Source organism: Rhinoraja longicauda, chromosome 33 (assembly GCF_053455715.1).
Source record: "Rhinoraja longicauda isolate Sanriku21f chromosome 33, sRhiLon1.1, whole genome shotgun sequence".
NCBI classification, from domain to species: Eukaryota; Metazoa; Chordata; class Chondrichthyes; order Rajiformes; family Arhynchobatidae; genus Rhinoraja; species Rhinoraja longicauda.
This window is the reverse complement of record NC_135985.1, coordinates 14736206-14757742: the sequence shown is the minus strand read 5'-3', so window position 1 is coordinate 14757742 and position 21537 is coordinate 14736206. Positions and strand designations below refer to the sequence as shown.

General features: G+C 43.8%; 1 protein-coding gene across 9 annotated transcripts in view; it reads left to right on the top strand.

The window, feature by feature from the left end:
- Window positions 1-715: 715 nt before the first annotated feature.
- Window positions 716-21537, top strand: part of dennd4a (DENN/MADD domain containing 4A) — a 103018-nt gene continuing 82196 nt past the window's right edge. For all 9 annotated transcript variants that reach the window (XM_078427439.1, XM_078427437.1, XM_078427436.1 and 6 more), the window contains exon 1: window positions 716-869. The gene's annotated coding sequence lies outside the window, so the exon portion shown is untranslated. The remainder of the gene's footprint in view (window positions 870-21537) is intronic.

Here is a 21537-nt window from a genome sequence, read left to right as displayed (position 1 = left end):
ACAGCATCTCATATTTCGCTTGGGCAGCTTACAACACAGTGGTATGATTTTGATTTCTCTAACGTCAAGTAACCCCTTCATTCCTTCTCCCTCCATTCCCCCCCCCCCACCCAAGTCGCACCAGGTTCTCGTTCTCACATAGCAAACAGCTAACAATGACCTGTTTCTTTTATCATCGTTACTTTTTTGCATATCTTTCATTTATTTGTTCTATATCTCTCGTTTCCCTTTCCCCTGATTAGTCTGAAGGGTCTCGACCTGAAAATTCACCCATTCCTTCTCTCCAGAGATACTGCTGTCCCGCTGAGTTACTCCAGCATTTTGTGTCTATTTTAGCATTAAATACAGTTGGCCGACACCAATTGTGTATGGAATCTCTGTCTCCACCTGGCGGTAGGTGCCCTTGTTGAGCTGGCGCGCGGGCTGGGGAGAGCATTCGTGAACTAATTGCAGTTCGATTGTAAACTCGCGGATTAGTAAAATAAGTGTGCCACACGAAAAAACCGATTCTCTGCAGTACCTTGTTTTAGTTACGAAAGACAGACACAGAATACGTTTGAAATAGAGGAAAGTAATCCATAAATATTCTCGCTAACCTTGGTGGTATTAAGCGAGGGAATGTTGTGCATGGTTAGCGCTAGGACCCTGAGGCAGCAGCAGGTCAACGAAAGAGGCGGGGCCAGGTAGCGGCGGCACCACGGGCGCGCGCGTTGCCTTCACAACCAAGATGGCTGCCGGCGAGGAGTGCAGGGGACTCGCAGGATCACTGCCAGCGGTCACCGCTGATCATGAATGAAAATTACGCCCTGAGAACATTTGTGCAATTGGTTCTTGTTTGGCGAAGGGCGCGGGGAGCATCTCCGGCAACGGTGAGTGGCCTCGAGTCACCGGCGAGGAGATCACCGGGTCGCCTGTCAGAGCGCAGCCGGCCCGGCCAGGACGCATGCGTGGCTGAGGACAAAACCCAAACAGCCGGTTCCCGTGAACTGACAGTTGTGTGCGTCTGTGGGTGGCGTGGGGCGCGCGCGCGTGTGTGGGGGGTGGGTGTATGTGTGTGTTAGGAGGGAGGGGGGGGGTATGTGGGTGTGTGTGAGGGTGGGTGTATGTGTGGGGGTGGATGGGTGTCTGTGGGGGTGGGTATGTGTGGAGGGGGTGGTTTGGATGTGTGCGTGTGTGAGAGAGAGAGAGTAGGTGTGTGTGCAGATACCCATTGTTGGCACCTTTGTGGTTAGGGGGAGATCCAGTGCCCACCTGGATTATGGATTGTGGGAGATCCCCTGGTATTTGTCCGGTTTGTGGGTTGGGGAAAGACCCCAGTGTCAGGTTTGTGGGTTGGGGAAAGACCACAGTGTCTGCCTGGTTTGTGGGTTGGGGAAAGACCCCAGTGTCTGCCTGGTTTGTGGGTGGATACAGATTCCCAAGAATTGTTTCGGTTTGGGGGTGGAGATCCCCAGTGTTGGTCCATTAAGTAGGTGGGGGCAGATTCCCCAGTGTTGGTCCGGTTTATAGGTGGGAGGAGATCCCCTCGTGTTGGTCTAGTTTGTGGGTAAGGGAAGATTCCCCAGTGTTGGTCTGCTTTGTGGGTGGAGGGAGATCCTCTAGTGTTGGTCCAGATTGTTAGTGGGGGTAAATCCTCCAGTCTGCATAGTTTGTGGGTGGGAGGAGATTCCCCTGTGTTGGTCTGGTTTGTGGTTTGGGGAAAGATTCCAGTGTTTGCTCAGTCTGTGGGGTGGGGAAGACACCAGTTTGGCTGAATGTATGAGGTGGGTAGGGCCCAGTTTTTCTCTGTTTTGTGTCTACCTGGTTTCTCTGTGCTTGGCCTCTTTGTGGGTAAGAGTGTCTCGGTACTTTCCATTTTTTAGGAGGATAGAAAACATAGTATTTGCTGTGTTTTAAAGGAATGCCATTGGCCTATTATGCAGTGTCGGGGTGAGGCAGCATTTGTTCTGGTTTACAGCTCAATGCGTTCATAAGATTGGAGAGAGAGACTTGTCAGGGGTTTGTGTAGCTTGTTTCTGAGTGTGTGGAACATGGTTGTTCTCTGTTTGCCAGAGGACTGTTTTCCTTGCATGTTTGATGTGGGTTAGGGTCTTGGGTTGGTGCGTGACAATGCTTGCTGCCTGTTGGGTGGGGATGGAAGTGGGCCTGCCCCACTCCTTAGGCAGTTGTGGTTATTTCTGTTGCCATGAGGAAATATGTTGCTGTTTGTTGTGGGTAGGGAACAGGATCCCTTTGGAGATTGTATTCAATACTGAGTTAGAGTTTCTGGAGAGTATTCTATCCTTGGGCTAGTAGCTGGATAAATTATAGATGACAGTATTTATTATTGAACATATCTTGAGCTGGTATCAACGGAGTGGAAACTCTATAGTAACAAATGAAATGCTGGTTGAATGAGGTTATTGATGAAAATAAATCTTTTTAAATTGGTGACTTGCTTCACGTGGTTAAAGACTGAGGGATGGTTTTATGTGTATCTACTTGTCCTTGCATCACGCTCCATTTAAGATTGAACTAGATTTTCACAGGTTAGAATTCATGTTTCATATTAGTTAAACAAAGCATTGTAGATTTTATTTGAGGAATCACTTGCCAAACTAACTGTGGTCTTGTACAGAATATTTAAAAGAGATTCATGTGGCATATGTAAAGATAACAAGAACATGTATTGACTGTGACAATCCCAAACATTGTTGGAAATTTATTCAGTTATCATGTAGCGACCATAGAGAATGGTCCAGGTCGTCGAACCCTCGGATTGGCCAGTGAGGTCACGTGTGAACGCGACCATGGGGATTGGTCCAGGGAGCGACATCGCTGATTGGCCAGCGATGTCATGTGCGCGTTTGGCGCCCGAAATAGATAGTTCGGCGAAGTCTTCGAAGAAGACAGTAAGTTTTTGATGGTTGTCCTTTACCTTGTTGTTTAACTCTGTATTCGAATATTGCGGCTGCAATAAACTTCTTCTACAACCAACAAGTTTCCGGACTCGCCATATTGGTGACCCCGACGTGATCTGGACGATCACCGACTATGCAGGGACCCGACGCCTCGTCGGCGATGGCCGCGCCGGGCACACCGGAGTCAAGCGCGGTAAGCGTTCACCTTCCGTGGTTTTGGACGCACGCACCGCAATCTTGGTTTATACACACCGAAGCTCAATTTCATATAAAGAAGATATCGGACGACTCCACGAGGTATTACTACCTCGTCAGCGCTCTATCATCGGAGACGACCACGCGTGTGATGCGGTTCATCGTTAATCCACCTGCGGAAAGCAAGTACGAGGCCCTGAAGAAAGTATTACTGCGAATCTTCGGGTTTAATAAGCATGGTGGTGCGGCAAGACTTCTGCACCTACCGGATCTTGGAGACCGACTGCCTTCCGTCCTCATGTCCGAAATGATGATGCTAGCCGGTGAGCATACGGATTGCCCTATGTTCGAACAGGCATTCCGCGAGAAGCTTCCTGAGGATGTCCGACTGCTGCTCACGGATTGTTCTTTTAAGGACCCCGAAGCATATGCAGCGAAAGCGGACGCGTTCATAACGGCTAAAAACAAGGCAAAGGACCAGGCAAGCGGTTCGATCAACAAGGTCTCGACATCAGTGACCACGCCACAGCGACGGCAAGATGGCGCCACGTCTCCCGCCAATTCTCCGAAAGCCCGCCAAAAAGATCCGCACAAGCGCGGCTGGTGCTATTATCACCTACGATGGGGTAGCGAATCCCGCAACTGCCGCTCACCTTGTACCTTCGCGGGAAATGCCTCGGCCGATCGTACATAGGGGCAGTTACGATTGGCCAGAACCGGCGCCTCTATGTCCATGATCGATTCACGGACACAGAATTTTTGGTGGACACGGGAGCCATCGTCAGTATAGTGCCGCCGACCGACCTCGAAACCAGATCGGGTAAGACAGGTCCCACCCTCATCGCGGTTAATGGCAGCCCAATTCGCACTTTCGGTATACGGAAGATGTCCCTTGTGTTAGGCCTCCGCACGTACGAATGGCCATTCATCATAGCCGACGTCAAACAAGCGATCTTGGGAGCAGATTTTCTCTGGGCTTTTTCACTGGTCCCTGATGTCCGCGGTAACGACCTCCGACCCTCCGCCGAAGATGAGCACGTCGCTCCGACAATCGCCTCCTCGCCCAGCCCTACTGTCCAGGCCGTCGTCGCGGCCCCCGACTCGTATGCTGAGATTCTGGCGGAGTTTCCAGAGCTGCTCATTCAACGTTTCGACACGTCTTCGGCCAAGCACGGCGTGGTCCATCACATCCGCACCGAAGGCCCTCCTGTTTTCGCTCGGGCCAGGAGGCTACTGCCAGACAAACTGGTGGTGGCACGGGCAGAGTTCAGGAAGATGGAGGAAATGGGAATTGTTCGTCAGTCTGACAGCCCGTGGGCCTCGCCGTTACATATGGTCTCCAAGGCATCTGGGGGGTGGAGACCATGTGGCGATTATCGGCGTCTCAATGCTGTCACCACGGCTGATCGCTACCCCATACCGCACCTACAGGACTTTTCATCTGGGCTGGAAGGAGCGGTGGTGTTCTCCAAAATCGATTTGGTGCGAGGATACCACCAGATCCCGGTGCGACCGGAGGACATACAGAAAACTGCAACGATTACTCCGTTCGGGTTGTTTGAATGGTTGCGTATGCCTTTCGGTTTAAAGAACGCGGCACAGGCTTTCCAACGACTGATGGACCGCGTGGGCCGGGATTTACCCTTTTTGTTTATTTATTTAGACGACATCCTGGTTGCCAGCACCTCAGTACAGGAACACCAGGCCCACTTGCGGACCGTTTTCCAGCGGCTCCAAGACCACGGGCTCATAATCCAACCCTCCAAATGTCAATTCGGCCTTCCTGCTCTTGATTTTCTAGGGCACAGAATTACCCCTGCCGGCGCCTCCCCTTTGCCCGAAAAGGTGGAGGCTATCCGGGCATTTCCTAGGCCCACCACAGTAAAAGGGCTACAGGAGTTCGTAGGCATGGTTAATTTCTACCATAGGTTCGTCCCGGCAGCTGCGCGAGTCATGCGCCCGCTTTTCCAATGCCTTGCAGGGAATCCGGTAGAGTTGATATGGTCCCCGACCGCAGAGTCGGCTTTTACAGCAGCTAAGGCAGCTTTGGCAGACGCCACCATGTTGGTCCACCCGAGCCCCTCCGCCCCCACGGCCCTGACGGTTGACGCCTCTGACGTGGCGGTGGGCGGGGTTCTGGAGCAGCAGGTCGGTGGCCGTTGGCAGCCTTTGGCGTTTTTCAGCCGGCAACTAAATTCGGCTGAGCTGAAGTATAGCGCATTTGACCGAGAGCTTTTGGCCCTCTATTTAGCTGTTCGTCATTTCAGGTACTTCCTTGAGGGCCGCCCATTTGTGGCCTTTACGGACCATAAACCATTAACATTTGCTTTTGTCAAATTGTCTGACCCATGGTCGGCCCGCCAGCAGCGGCACCTGACTGCTATCTCCGAATTCACCACCGATGTCCGTCATGTCGCGGGTAAGCTTAATGCCGTTGCTGACGCCCTGTCTAGACCTGCTTTTCCCCCTATTTCGGCGGTGGACTGCGAAGTGGATCCCCAAGAGCTTGCGGAGGCACAGCTTCTAGCGGATACCGCTTCGGCATACCAGTCCACCACTTCGGGATTGAAGTTGGCCCAGGTAGCTTGTGGGTCAGAAGGCACAAAAGTCTGGTGCGATGTTTCTCTTCCCCGTCCCAGGCCGGTAGTACCGCCCTCCCTTCAGCGCCGGGTTTTCGATGCCATTCATGGGCTGGCGCACCCGTCCATCCGCTCCACCTCTGCTTTGGTAGCAGCTCGGTTTGTCTGGCATGGCCTACGGAAACAGGTAGCGGGTTGGGCGCGTGCCTGCGTTCCCTGTCAGACCGCTAAAGTCCAGCGCCATGTCCAGCCCCCCGTACAGGATTTCGAGGTCCCGGCTGTTCGTTTTTTCCACATCCACGTGGATTTGGTCGGTCCTTTGCCTTCCTCCCGGGGCTACACCCACCTCCTCACGGTGGTGGATCGGTTCACCCGGTGGCCAGAGGCTTTCCCATTGTCTGATATTTCGTCAGCGTCTTGTGCTAGGACTTTGGCCCTTCATTGGGTAGCTCGTTTCGGGGTCCCGGCAGTTATTACCACTGACAGAGGCCCACAATTCACTTCGTCCCTCTGGGCCGCGCTCGCAGAACTGTACGGGTCCAAGTTACAACCCACGACTGCATATCACCCCCAGGCAAATGGACTCGTAGAAAGGTTCCACCGCCAACTTAAGGCGTCCCTCAGTGCAAGGCTTGAAGGCCCGGACTGGGTAGACCAGCTCCCTTGGGTTCTTTTGGACATCCGGACTGCTCCTAAGCTAGATCTCGGTGCGTCGTCCGCAGAGCTAGTATATGGCTCGACACTTCGAGTACCCGGAGATCCGTTTCCGGACCCTTCAGACCAGCTGCCTACAGTCCCATCAGTGTTAGCATCTCTCCGGGAACGGGTGGGCTCCCTGGCTCCAGTTCCGACTTCACGTCATGGGTGTCCCATGGTACATGAACCGCCTTCCCTGAAGGACTGTGAGTTCGTTTTTCTGCGAAAAGATTCCCATCGCGCCCCGTTGCAGAGGGTCTATCAAGGGCCGTTCCAGGTTTTGCGTAAGGGAACGGCTACCTTCACCTTAGACATGTGCGGCAAGAGTGAGCTCGTCTCGGTGTCCCGGCTCAAACCTGCACATTTGGATCCGGATCAACCAGTCCTGGTCGGTCAAACCCCTAGGAGAGGCCAACCTCCGTTAGTTCCGCTCAGTCCAGGACCCCCCGTTCCGACAGTTCCTCCAGGACCCCCCGTTCCGGCAGTTCCTCCAGGACCCCCCGTTCCGGTAGTTCCTCCAGGACCTCCCGTTCCGGCTGTTCCACCAAGTCCGGAACCCCCGGCTCCTGTGGTTCAGGCTGTCCCTCTCCGTACTCGTTATGGTCGCGAAATCCGGCTCCCTGCTAGGTTCCGCACCTCGGGTTCTGGGGGGGGTCATATAGCGACCATAGAGAATGGTCCAGGTCGTCGAACCCTCGGATTGGCCAGCGAGGTCACGTGTGAACGCGACCATGGGGATTGGTCCAGGGAGCGACATCGCTGATTGGCCAGCGATGTCATGTGCGCGTTTGGCGCCCGAAATAGTTAGTTCGGCGAAGTCTTCGAAGAAGACAGTAAGTTTTTGATGGTTGTCCTTTACCTTGTTGTTTAACTCTGTATTCGAATATTGCGGCTGCAATAAACTTCTTCTACAACCAACAAGTTTCCGGACTCGCCATAATAACACTTATATAGAGAAGTTCCAGCAGGAATTAGATATGAGTCACATTAATGTGATTTTTAGATATCCAGTTTAGTTCAGTCATTTCGGCATGCATTTGTCAACAGGGACTTTCTAAGGGTCCCATGGGGATTTGACATTGGCTCCATAGATCTTCATTTTGATATTGCCAGTGCAGATGTCACCAGGCACTTTGGCTCAAACATAAACAAACTTTTTTACAAAGTACTGTATGTTGAAGTTGTGTGGGAGCAATGTCAATCTTGTTGCATGAAGCAATGTTCTGCTGGAATAAATGGAAAGAAAGAAATGCTATTAACTGTCACGTAAATGGGTTAGGAATTGTTTGTGGAGAGGAAGATAGAGTTAACATTTTAGGTCAGTGGATTCTCAACAGTTCTGATGAATTGTTTAGCCTAGATTATTAACTCTGTTTCTATCTTCAGAGATGTTGTCTGACTTGCTGAGTACTCACAATGTTTTCTGTTTTTGTTTCAAATTTCAAGACTTTGTAGTCTTTTTTTTTTGTTGCTTTAAGAATTGCACATTTTTAAATAGTCAAAATCAATCACTTTAAAATGTAAGTATGGGAAATGTTCAGAGTTGTTTTTCAATGGAGTTGAAGTTCATTCAGATTAAATAATGTGAGATTTGTTCACGAAAGGAGCAATTGTATTGTGTACTCAAAGCATGGGATTGTTGTGGTTGGAAAAAAGAACTTCTTGTTGCAGTGCAAGGTTGAGAATTTTCATAAAGTATACATTTGAATTGCCTGATTCAGTGGATAACAAGTTACAAATTTGGATACTACTCTTGCTGTTACATAGAAACATAGAAAATAGGTGCAGGAGGAGGCCTTCGGCCCTTCAAGCCAGCACTGCCATTCATTGTGATCATGGCTGATCGTCCCCAATCAATACCCCGTGCCTGCCTTCTCCCCATATCCCTTGATTCCACCAACCCCTAGAGCTCTATCTAACTTTCTGTTAAATCCATCCAGTGATTTGGCTTCCACTGCCCTCTGTGGCAGAGAATTCCACAAATTCACAATTCTCCGGGTGAAAAAGCTTTTTCTCACCTAAGTTTTAAATGGCCTCCCCTTTATTCTAAGACTGTGGCCCCTGGTTCTGGACAGCAAGCTGTGTAAAATCCTAGTGACTGGTCTAATGTATAAAGTATAAACCATGACCATTTAATCAAGATTTGAAAGCTTCATTTAAAAACCTGGCTTCACCTTTCTGATATCATGCCTGCTAATTGGCAGATGGTTCAGGAAACCTAATTCCCAACACTGCTGCATGTTTTTTTTGTTTCAAAGTGGGATATTGTTAAAAGAATTATTGCAAATTTTCATTGCACATTATTTTCTGTAAAGGAGCCTTTAGGCAATTTAAAATCTGTCGCTTTCATATTGGGCTATTTATCCAAATGTTCTGTATGGTGTTCAATGGTTGTTAGCTAATTCACCTACTATTGAGGATTAAACTTTGAGAAGTTGGCTCATATTTATGCCTTAGACACTTACTGTGTAATTTGGGAAACAACTAGGATTCCACACTCATAACGCCATCCATAAATAATCTCCAGTCGTAAAACACTTTTGTGTTTCTGCGTTGATGTGTAAAATACCTGGAATTTGGATATGATGACAATTTTGTAGTTGTGTAGTTGAGATAATTGGGCAAGATATTTTAATACTCCCAACGTGTTGTCTTCTGTGACTTCATCACTTTAGGAATAAAATGGGATAATATTTGAAGAATTAAATATTCTTAAATTAAGTTTCTGCATTGACTTTGCAGCTATGTGGTCAACACTACAAATGTGAAGAATTTAGCTGGCTGATGCATAAGTTGGAAATTCTGAAACAAGATATGAATTGAATTGAACGCTGAGTTATGTTCACTATTGTTGATCAGTTATGCCTCTCTGTTCGTAAACAGTATTTCCTAAGACACTTTAACTCTATTGCAGTACTTCCCAGTGGAGTTCTAATTTAGTTTTAGATCCCGTATGAGTGTAGAATTGCTGCAGGAGAGCCAGATAAGCAGGTGTTCAATTCCCTGTGCTAGCGTGATTGGTTTCCAGGTGGTGTGATTGATAATTTGCCTGACTTTTTGTCTCTGTTTATGTTGCTCTATCTTAGGAAACTTTCTGCCATACTACTAAACCTCCACGAGCTCTGGAAACCACTCCATTCCAATTATGTGATCATTTTCACAAAGAGTATATCAATGTTAAAAGCAACTGTGATTACGCTACTGTTTTTAAGTAAAAAATTATAATTAAGCATCTGGATACTGTGATGTCCCCAGTGGTTCTGAAATCTCCTTTTATGGGGTTGTATGGTGTCTGCAGAAATATCAGCTTTGCCTTATTTGTATAGCTAGGTACCAATCAAAGCTTCATTATAAAATGGTTACAGGTTTATGCTTGTTACAAAACTGATAGCATTGGTTTAAGCCCAAGTGGAATTGGTTTTGAACTGTTTGGATTTGGCACTGCACAGAGTACAACTTTATTGCAAACTCAAACCTAGTTTGTGAGTTACTCAGCAAATCTGTAATTTTAGATAACTGAAAGACATCAAATAAAATGCATAGAATGAAGCCATTCAGCCCTCTCTGGCTTTGTTAATAATGCTCACTCCCTTACTTTGTCATATTTCCTTTTGATATAGGAGCCATTTGGTCCTTTGAATCTCCATCATCTTTTGGAGCAATTCCATCAATCACATTCCCCCACTTATTTCCCCAATGACCCATTCCCTCTTTGTCCATCAACAACCACAGATTTGTCCTATTAACCAAATACAAAAGATAATTTTCAGTGACCAATTAACCTGCTGACCAGCATGTCTTTTAGATGTGGAAAGAATTCATGGTACCTGAAGGAAGTACAAGTGGTTAGAGGGAAGAGCTCCACATGGACCACACGTGAGATCAGGATTGAACCAATGTCAGTGGAGGTGTGAGGTCACACTTTTAATTAACGTAAATTTGTCCTACCTTAGTCTAGAAACATTTAACACTTCACTTCAGAAATATTAGATTTTTCTTGATTCAACATTACTTGTTTTAAGCAGATTTCTGTGGATTCTGGTCTAGAATACCCACGATTGGTGGTCTCTGACTCCAGAGAATTAACGCTTCTGTAGGGTTGGAAATAATTCTCAATTTGCGTTACAAATTAGTATCAAAGCAATTTTCATACACCATAATAGGGACATTTTTTAGTGAAAAGGACTAATCTTAGGCAGACATAATTTGTTTATTGAGGCTAGTGACCTGCACTGTTTACTTTTGTAGCTGTGCTATTGACCAACAGGTATTTGGGGACAAAGAACAAACGTAAGAAGTGCAAATTCCTAAACATTTATTTTCCAAAACTACCTTTTACAATATAAGAGTATTTTTTTAAACTGCAATCTTCATAGCGAAACATGCTAAAGTATACCAAAATAGTTGAATTAAGGGGCAAAAAAAGAAAGGAACTCAAAACAATCACTTTTGCTCAAATGAATCGGACCAAAAGCTGTCAAGTGCGTTGGTCCAAATGGCGCAATCCTTGTTTTTTTTTTAAGTCTTCACAGAGTCAGTGGTTTAGAAAACAATAAATGTAACACTTCAACTGAAAAAAGGTAAAGGGGTTTTGCTCAGAGTAAAATTTGTTGTTCATCAGTCTGTTTCTAAAGAAGTCATAATACACTAAGAAATTCATAATGCAAGACAGCATAGTTTTATGTAAGAGATATTGTGTGAGGCACCATTTTTAAAGTTCTTTGGTAATGTACAGTAGCTAAAAAGGAAGAATAAAGGTGGGATCACAAGTTATTGTGTATTAACATTTCCAAATAGCATATGATATGATGCCTTATAAAAGTTTACTATGTAAATCGTGTTATTGAGGGAAATATCATAAGCATGATTATTCTATTGGTTAGCTGGCAGAAAATGGACAGTAGAGGTAAGTGGGTCATTGCAGTAAAATTGTCAGGGCCTAACAATTTTTTTCAATTAGGGTTTAAGTGTATTGTCAAATTTGTTGACACATCAAAGATATGTTGGGACATATGAATATGCATGAATACAAAAAGACACTAAAAGGGTTTAAATGAGCAGGCAGAAGTTTGGCAAATTGAGTGTAATTTGTGGCTATCCACTTTGCAGAAAGACAAAACAATATTTTTTAAATGATTTGAAACAAATGAATGCTGAAGTTTTAAGAGGCCCTGGTGTCCTATAAGTTAAAATGCAGGTAGAGCAGGTAACTAGGAAGGCATACAGAAGAATTGGAAGGCTAAATTGCATCTATTTTAATACAAGGAGCCTGACTGGTAAGGCAGATGAATGTAGAATATTGATCAGCCCATGGAATATGATACTGTTATATTCATTAAGACATGGTTGAAAGAAGGATAGGATTTACATCTTTGCATTCCAGGGAATAAAACTTAGGGTATGATGGGGAGTGGAAATTCCATTATTGTCAAAGGAGACCATCACCATTACATTATTGACAAAGGGGCCACATGAGTAGATATTAGAAATAAAATATGGACAGTCACTTTGCTGCGATTATACTTCAGACTACCCAAAGTCAACAGGAGATAAAGGAGCAGATATATAAATGCATCACAGGGTTGCAGTGAATAAAGATTTTAACTTTCTCAGTATTAAATGCAATCGCCATACTATGAAAGGATTGGATGAAGTGGAATATTCATGATGCATCCAGGTGAATGTTTTATGCCTGTGATAATCTTAAATGGGCTAGATTGAAGATTAAGCCTAGTAAATCACAGAGTATTTCTTTGGCAAGAGGAAAGGTAGTAGAGAAAAGGTTCATTACATTAGCATATATCACAACATCCCCCCTTTTTTCAAAAGAGTAAAACTGTCAGATAAACAGCGAATGTTGTAAAAAAAAATCCCCATTACAATAACAATTATGAACTTCTAAATTATGAACTATCAATAATACGAACTGACAATCCAAAACATGTCAGTTGACACCGACAAATCAATATGCAACAAAGTCGCTGAGATGCTTTGGCGTCCGCACAGTTCGCCCTGAGCGGTTTGTCCGCCTTACTGATCACTTGTCCATTATCCATATCCTTTTTTCCTACTTGCTTTGTTGATGTTTTTTCTTCTGTAGGTGCTTCTCTTTCAGTATTCGCCAGCTGTTGCTCCAACGCCTGGTCGCGGTAGGAGTGGCAGTAGACGCGCTCGGGTCATTGACATGGCTGCCTTGCTTCGCGTGTTGACTTGCAGTAGTAGACGCGCTCCGGTCATTGACGTGGCTGGAATTGCTTTTACTCGCCTTTATTCCTTTTCCACAGCTGTCCCTCGGCGCTTGACACCTTCGCTAATCGTTAGCTGTCGACTGTCCTTGCCGGGGACCCTCGGGTTGTGGGAAAAAATGATCTTTTAAATCCCACCACTGCCGCCATATTTGGAGATGTGATTTCGAGAAGAAGGACTCGCGCGCACGCGTATGCGTGGACTTTATTAAGACGTTCCCAACATTAGCATACATTACATTAGCATATATCAGTTATTCAGCAGATAGTGTATTTTATAGAACTAATGCAACTTAGTGGATGAGGCTTATGAAAGGAAAAAGCTTATATATGTAGATTTGGCAGCAGAAGTTGATCAGCGAGGATGGAGAGCAAGAGTATGTCTGGTAGAGGTGGGCTGTAGAGGTTTCATAGCGAGATCGACCACGTTGCTATTTGGAGAGCTAGGAATTTGCAGAGAGTGTTTGGCTGTAAAGCAAATATAAGAGGAAGCCGAGCAAGGCAGTAGGTGGATTTGATGGAGAAGAAATAGTGTCAGTTGGGGGCAGAAAGGAAACGTATGACATGCAGTTTGTATTTGTAGTCTGAATTGAAGTGTCTCCAAACAGAAGAAAGTGTGTTTAAGATGAAGAGTAATAGGTTTAGAGGGGACTTGAGGAAGATTTTCTTCAATGAGGTTAGTTCCGACATCAAATGGACTGCCTGAGAAGATGTGAAGGCAGATACTCTGAACATTTTAAGAACCATTTGCTCAAGTAGTTAAAAGTGCCAAGTTAGAGTAACGAACCAAGTGTGGTGGAAGAGATTAGTATAAATGGGTACTTGACTGACAGCATGGATATGGTAGGGCCAGTTTCTGTGCTGTATGACTCTGATTGTATGTTGTGATTGATTAGGTTCCCACTGAACAGTTTTGAATATTGTCCTGTTGTAGAAGCATATTAAATATACTGCAGTTGCTGGAATCCACAGAGTATTCCAGGGAATGGACAGATGAGGTTTCGGGTCAGGACCTTTCTTCAGACCAAAACTTTGTCTGTCCATTCCCTGCACAGATGTTCCTCCAGCACATTTATTTTGCTCAAATTAAAGCAATACTGAATTTACTGCATGAATGATAGGAATGTGGTAGCATGTGCTGCAAGCTGGAAATGATATAAAAACCTTGCGTAATTTTAAGGATCTCTGAAGTCATTCAGCATGGTTACAAAAAAGTCAAATGTATTTTGCTTAATGTTGTTTCCTGCATTTCTCTCTGAGTTGTCGCATAATCAAGATGCTGTCTATAGAGCCTCTAGGTTGACAGATTCCACAGGGTAATTCAGCCACTGGGAATGATGTTCCCTGTGGCAGGCAGCCAGAAGACCCCACTGTTGGTCCTCCAACTAATTTGTCTCCTTTCTGGTTGGTCACAATTGTGGCCTCTCTGAATTACACAAGCATGTTGTGCTTTTTCCAGACATGGCAAAATGAGGTTGTGAATTCCTATAGCAAGCCTTCAAACTATCTGCTCCAAAGCTCTTGTATATTGGTTGACAAATGATCTTCTTGATTCCTTTTTGATCAGGGGGATGTCAAGGCTGGATTGGATAATTTGCCATTGAATTAAGTCAAGGGTGCTCATGTCAAGGCCAGAGACACAGCTGAGGATTCTTGAGAACTGTTCCTTCCAGTGAATGCCGATAGCATCTCGATCATCTTTGCTCTTGTCTGTCATTGGGTTGGGCCCTAGGGTGTTTTTGCCATTGATGGATTTGATAGTGTTGAGGAATCTATGCTGGTCATGGGATTAGTGTGTTGCTAAACCCGCCGTCTGTTCATTAGGTCAGAATTTTTCTGTTAGACTTCAGGTGCTCGTAGAGTTGTTGTATTTCCCTTGAGGAGTTTGGGGTTCCCAATCCAAGAGTGCCTTTGTGCCATGTGTTTGCAATTAATTATTTTCCCAGTCTCTTGGATGTTTCATCCATCTGGTCCTGGTTTTTCTTGGTGTTTATTCACCCGTTCCAATTATACTAAACTTTGGTCATGTGGACACTCAGCAATTCTTGTTGATTGACCTAATGCACAGATGGTAGGAGGAAAAAAACACAGATATGGTAACTCACTAATAACCATGACATGTAAATAACTATTATTCGGTAATAGAGAGGTGTGCCGACATGGATAATGCAAGTACATTAAATAATATTTAAAGGAGTCTAAGAAACAATATTACAAACAATAAGCTTCAATTTACTTGAAAGCATTAATCACTATAATTTGCTCTAACTACAATCAATGCATTTCAATTCAATTTCAGTGAATGCATTATGACTTTTTCTTTGCTACTTTCTTTGTACTTTCTAGAAGCTTTTCAGAGGTTTGCATTCAAATCTAGTGTGGTTAATTTGCAAACCAGTAAAATAGCTGTTGGTTAATCAAAAGCCCACAATTTGGAAATGAACAGATTAAAAAGATGTGGCAAGGAGGTGAAAAATAGATTGAGTAGTTAAGGAACTAGCTTAAGGAATTGTTCACATGATTTAATTGAGCAATAAATTAGTTTATTTCAATTATTGTGCATATGCCTTGAGAATTTAACCGTGCAAGTATTATTATCTTTTGATATTACTCGCCATTTGCTAACAATTGCATCATCTGTTTAGTCCCCTTACGAATGTGGAAAGATGGTTGCTTTTTACAAAAATGGAAGTGAGCTCTGTATATTGTGCAAGATAACAGCAGATCAGGAAGTGTTTTGACATAATTAAAACCTTTCTGGTTTTGGATGTGTGTTTACTGCCTTAAAATCTATATATATTACTAAAACTCTCATCTTGTTTGTTTCCCTGTCCCTGTATGTTTGTTCCCCCGTATATGTTTGTTTGTCCCGTATGTTTGTTTGCGCCGTTTTCATCCGCAAATGCAGCGAAAACGGTACACAATAGCGCGACAATTTTAGGCCCACCCTACTTATCATTCCCCGCAGTCTCAATAATTTCCCCAACTGTCCCCATCAATAAAATTCCATGAAAATTCTCAACACTGGTGCTCCTTACTATACTCTATACATTCATAGAAAGTGCATTTGTCATTTCCACTACGAATCCAGAAAAGCTGTTAAATATCGAGGTGATCTTCAAAATTCTATCAGGGTAAGAAATGATTTTATGTCCATTGTTAGATTTTGATTTGATAGACATGATGCTTTCACAATCCAAACATTGTTTGGATTTATCAACTGAAAGCTCCGCTAACATTGCCAGCTACTGCTTAGATAGATAACCTTAAGAAACGATAGCCATCACCTTTGGAAACAAGGTGTATTTAAGGGTTCCATAGAAGGCACCCAGAATTTTCCAATTCTGCTGCTAGTGGTAATAATGACAAATACGTTGCAATTTGAGGAGAAATGTGCCAAACAATGGGGAGAATCCTTGGCAGCTTTTGCAGATGGATTTGCCCATCTCTTTTCTTGAAGGTGGACATGATAATGGCAGCTCTGGTGTCCACTGGCATTTTACACGTTTCCTTAGACGACATTAAGAAGTTGAGACTAAGTTCCTGTCTGCTACAATTCAGAACTTCAGCAGGTTTACCATCTTGTTGTAGGAATAAAGTATTTTAGATTTTCTGGGTGTTTCAAAGGTGGCAGCAAGAGTGAACCAAATATTTAGCCATGGAGTAGAGTAAAGAATACATGGATGAACATCAGAGTTTTGGTTGTGGTATTCTTTGAAGTATTGCTGCTAATTGCTTGTCTGTCTTGGTAAGTTTATTTTTGTTCTTTGCGCTTAATGGGGTGGAGCATTGAGCAATTGGCCAGAGATGACCTTGTCAAGGTTGTCAGCAAATCTCTGGATCTCCTGTGCTCATTTTACTCGCCATCTGTTCTCTAGGCCAGATGTTTTTTTGATGGATCTTGATGTTCAGTTACCTGTACAGCTGTTTCTTTTCCCTTGAGGTGCGGTAGAACGTTCAATCCAGGAACACAATGTGTTTGCGGTTTAAAAAATTGCTGGATTTCCTGATGATTCTCATCGAAGCATGTTGTGATGTTTTCCAGTCAAGAACCAATGAATCTCTTAACAGAGAGACTTCTGAACACTCCTGATGCTATGGCATTTCATGGCTCTAGATGGTTGTCTGTGAGATAATATCTAAGAAAAGCTATCTTTGCACTGTCCTTCACACTGTCCTTCACACTAACAATGTTGAGTTTCTTGTAGCAGCATTTCTATTGTTTCTGTTGCTTCGATGCCAGTGATTGATGGAGATGTTACAGTGGGATTAGATAGCAAACCCACTCCATGAAGAAAGGCTTTCAGCTTCTGTTAGGTCTTCCAGGAAGTAGTGTATCAATAATTTGTTAATTGAGCTAACAATTTCTCCCTTGTAGTGTCTCAGTCAGAGCACCAAAGCTATTGTCAGTGAGAGTCTCCAAGCTCTTCACAGGTCAGATACAATTAGGACAGTGCATGAGGGAGCTGACTTTCCAGGTACCAAAGTTCATATTATGGAGTGGGTTATTTGTGCATGACTTCATTTAATATGGAACAGCTGTTACATGCCAGCTGTCTTGAGGTCTTCACCCTGTTAAGCATTGATCCCATGGAAATACACATTGGCAATTGGACACCAGACTTTGCATGCATGCCCAAGCTCATGCACCTACGCAAGTGCTTATGCACACATGATTATATTCACATATGGATGAGCTCAACAGAGATCTGTCTTTGCTTACTGCTGCCTCCTTGCTTTCTCAACCATCTCTTTGACCTTTCCCTCATCCTTTGTCCTTGATCAAGCAGAAGTAAGAAATAGAGGGAAGAGTACAGCATTCAACCCTTTGTATGATTCATTAAGATCATATCAGTCTTTTACCATGGTACCACTTACCACTAATACATTAAATGTCTTTTTTTTAAATTACTGAATTTTATCTGGAATTGATATTCTGTTCAAAAATCCATATCGACTTTGGTCAATCTGAATTCCTGTCAGCATTTGGGTATAGGTTTCAGTAATGTCCTTCCATTTTTGTTCTCTTTCTCTCACTGTTTAAATAGTGAGTTTACATTTGCTACTTTACAATCTGGCAGAAGCTGTTGTAAAATTCCACACATTCTGGAAGGTGACATCTATTATCTCCACAGCTGCCACCTTCAAAAAATCTTGGTATAGGCTCACAGATGGGTCTTGATCAAAGCATGCAATATTATGCGAGGTCCAGAGGATGGGATGTAGAGTGGATATTTCCTCTTGTGGGAGCATCTAGCAATTCTCCCACAAGAATCTAGGGTTCACGAAAATTAAGAGGTCACCAATTTAAGACAGATGGGGCAAATTTCTCTCCTGAAGATCATGGTAAAGGTTTCCTCAAATGGCTGTGGAAGCACTTTGAATATTGTAGGGATAAGAGCAGGAGCGGTGGCAGAGAGCCGTCACCGTGCAATAAACCATCGGGTGAGGCCCTGACCCTGGGATCGTTTTGACAGTCCCTGAAGGGCGAGGCCGCAGCGCACAGGATGATCCCACAAAAGGATGAGTCCTACTGGACGGGAACAGGCCCTTTGGCCCAACTTGCCCATGCCGAACAAGATGCCCTGTCTAAGCTGGTCCTACCTGTCCTCGTTTGGCCCATATCCCTCAAACCTTTCCTATCCATGTATCTGTCCAAATGTCTTAAATATTGTTATGGTACCTGCCTCAACTACCTCCTCAAGCAGCTCATTCCATTCAAGATGTCAATGGCGGTGGACGCTGGTAAACGGATTGAGTTCTTAATTTCCGCACCCTCAAAAATGCTCTAGATGCTAAAAGGTCAGATGTGGGTGGTGCTCTCTGGGTATGAAGACTGAATGGCAGCTGGGTAAGGCGAGGGACAATGGCTTGATGTATCCGGTTCGAGGCATTGGAGGAGTGGGCCGCTGAAAGCTCTGCAGCAGCCTGGGGCTTGATTGGATAGGTGCACTCCAAGAGGCTGATCACGTGGATTGTATGCGGCTTGCATCGGCATGAAGTGATGGAGCAATGGTAGAGGACATCAACAATTGCACTTGGCCATGCCAACCCTGCAACGCAGCCAGGACATCAGGCCTTTATGGCCAAGTTAAGAACACAACATTTATTACTTGAATCGCGAAGAATGGTGCCAAAGCATGGCAACTCTTTAAAACTGTCTCAGTGTACTATTCCTATACACTTGAACTTAACTAAGATTGTGCTTATGTATAGTGGTATTAACACTGAACTGTCTGCAAAAAGGGAATTTCACTGTACCTCGGTACATGTGGCAATAAGATACCATTGAATTGAATAATTGAAGAGGTAAATAAATATTAAATAAGTAAGAAGGTTTAAAAGGTTACATCAGGTAGAAGAGAATGCAGAGCTTAGGTTATAATTAGTGTAAGAAAATAACTGCAGATGCTGGTACAAATCGAAGGTATTTATTCACAAAATGCTGGAGTAACTCAGGCAGTGAGAGGTTGGCATAGACATAGAGGTCAGGCAGCATCTCAGGAGAGAAGGGATGGGTGACGTTTCGGGTCGAGACCCTTCTTCAGACTGGTCTGTGAACAGCCATGGTCTGAGAACAGTCTTGAGGAGCCAAGCGGCATGCCCCTGCTGCGGATTCATATATTTTCATATCATTTCTATACTTTTGAAACCTTGAAGAAAAATGAATAATTCTCAATTATTTGTATTAAGACTTGAGAAGGATTTTTTTTCTTTGAGGATTCTGACTCTCCGGAATTCTTTACCCAAGAGAGCTGTTGAGGAAGAGACATTATCAATAACCATCTTGAATATGTTCAGAAATTTCAGCTAGAAAGGAGAATGCAGGGCTAGCCAAAATTGGATCAGCCTTGATTGTATTGTCTGGAGACCTCCAAGTATTTGTTTAACACTTGAGCACAGATTTCCAACCTGCGTGATAAATGTTGAAATGTTTTGAAAGCATGATTGAAACCAGACATGAGAGTTGTACATCATTTTTATTTTGTGTGGTTCTTATACAGTTCTAACTTCAGCTTCTGTGCAGACAACTTCACAGGATGATTATTGGTTTGCAGCTTCACCTTTCAGTGGGATTTTGCAGTTTTGTTTAATTCTGCCTATATGAAGAAACAAAAGCCTATATTCAAATGACTATACACAGTCATTAATATATACGGCAAACAACAGAGGATGCAGCACCAATCCCTGTGACACACTGCCTGTCACAGGCCTCTAATCTGAAAAGCAACCCTTCTCTATATGTTTAAGACAATCATGGCCCATTCAGAATATCCAAAAGCACTTACAGTCAATTAAATAGTTATAAAATGTTGCATCTGTGGTGATACAGCAGTTCCCATAACTGTCTATTCAATAATGTATGGTTGATCAGTTTATTGAAGGAGAAATATTGACTGAGGCACTGAAAGTAATTTTTCTGCTTTGTTGGAGGGAGAGAGGAGAAAGAGAGAGCAATGGTATTTTTCCTCGTGTCTGACTGAGAGCGCAAGTAGAGTCTCATTTAAGTATCTCATTTAGTCGGGATGTCAGTTCTGTGAGAGGTGTGCAAAATTATGAGAGGTGTGTATAAGGTGGATTCTAAGCAACCTTTCCCTATGGAAAAAGTATCTAAGACCAGAGGGCAGAGGTTTAAGGTGAGGAGTAATGGGTTCATCGGGTATCTGAGGAAGATTTTGTACCCAGGGGATAGATAAAATATGCAACACAATGCCTCAGAAGGTGATGAAAGTAGCCTTTAAAAAATATCTACAAGCTTTTGAATTGGCAAGGCATAGTAGACAGAAGTTGGCATAGACATAGTGGTCCCAATGGCCCGTTTCTGTTCTGTATAGCTCTAGGACTCCAACAAATGTAATTGACCTTTCTATATAACTATTTCCAGAAACATTTATTGACGGGTTGCATAAAGGGACGGTTATAGATACTTTTCCGTGCAACTGTCATGCACCTGTTAAATGTAGAGAAAGGGCAGTGCGTCCTTCACCTCAGTGGGACATTGTGCCAATTGCCTTAATAAAGTAAATGCTGATTTTCATTCAGACATGTATTCAGCTGAATTACTAACTAAAAGGAACATAGAATAGCAGGCATGCTTGGGTAAATCCTCAACCCGAGGTCATTCATCTGCTTTGTAAATTTATGACCTTGAAATAGTCTGTGCGATGTAGAAATATATTCTGGTGAACTCATTGACTGTGTAGCAGTTGTATTCTCAGTACATTCCAGTCCATCCATGTGCTGTTGGGAGAAATGTTTACCTCAGAACGAGAGTGACGGAATTGATGACCTTAATGAGCTGACAATTTAAGAACACTACAATAATCCTGCGCTTTAACTACACATTAAGCTGTCTCTCAAAAGTGCAGTACTTATTTTGTATCTTGCACAACACTGATTATAAACAAGCCAAGTGACTAAACATGGAACATGCAGTAATAGGCCCAATCAATCGGCACACCATCCAGGTTCTGTCTGCTTGCTCTTTACAGGGCTGGAAGATGAATTTATGGAGTGCGTCAGGAATTGTTTTTTAGGATAGCATGTTGAACCTAACCAGGTACAGGCTATTTTAGATTTGGTTATGTGTGATGAAGTAGGATTAATAAAATATGTTGTGTTTAAGGACACCCAAAGGATTAGTGATCACAATATAGTAGAATTTTGGATACAATTTGAGGATCTATATCCAAGTCCATAAGCAATTTTCTCACCATTAATATGGGCAATTGGAATGGTATGAATGGAGAATTGTCTGGAATGGAGTGGGTAAATAAGGGGTAAGTCAGTAGATGAGCAGTGAGAGATATTTAAACAGTTCATAACACTCATCAGAAATGTAAACCCAATTAGAGAGATCCCAGGAGAAAGACTAACCACCAATGTTTAACAAAGGCAGTCAAGGAAAATATTAAATGAAAG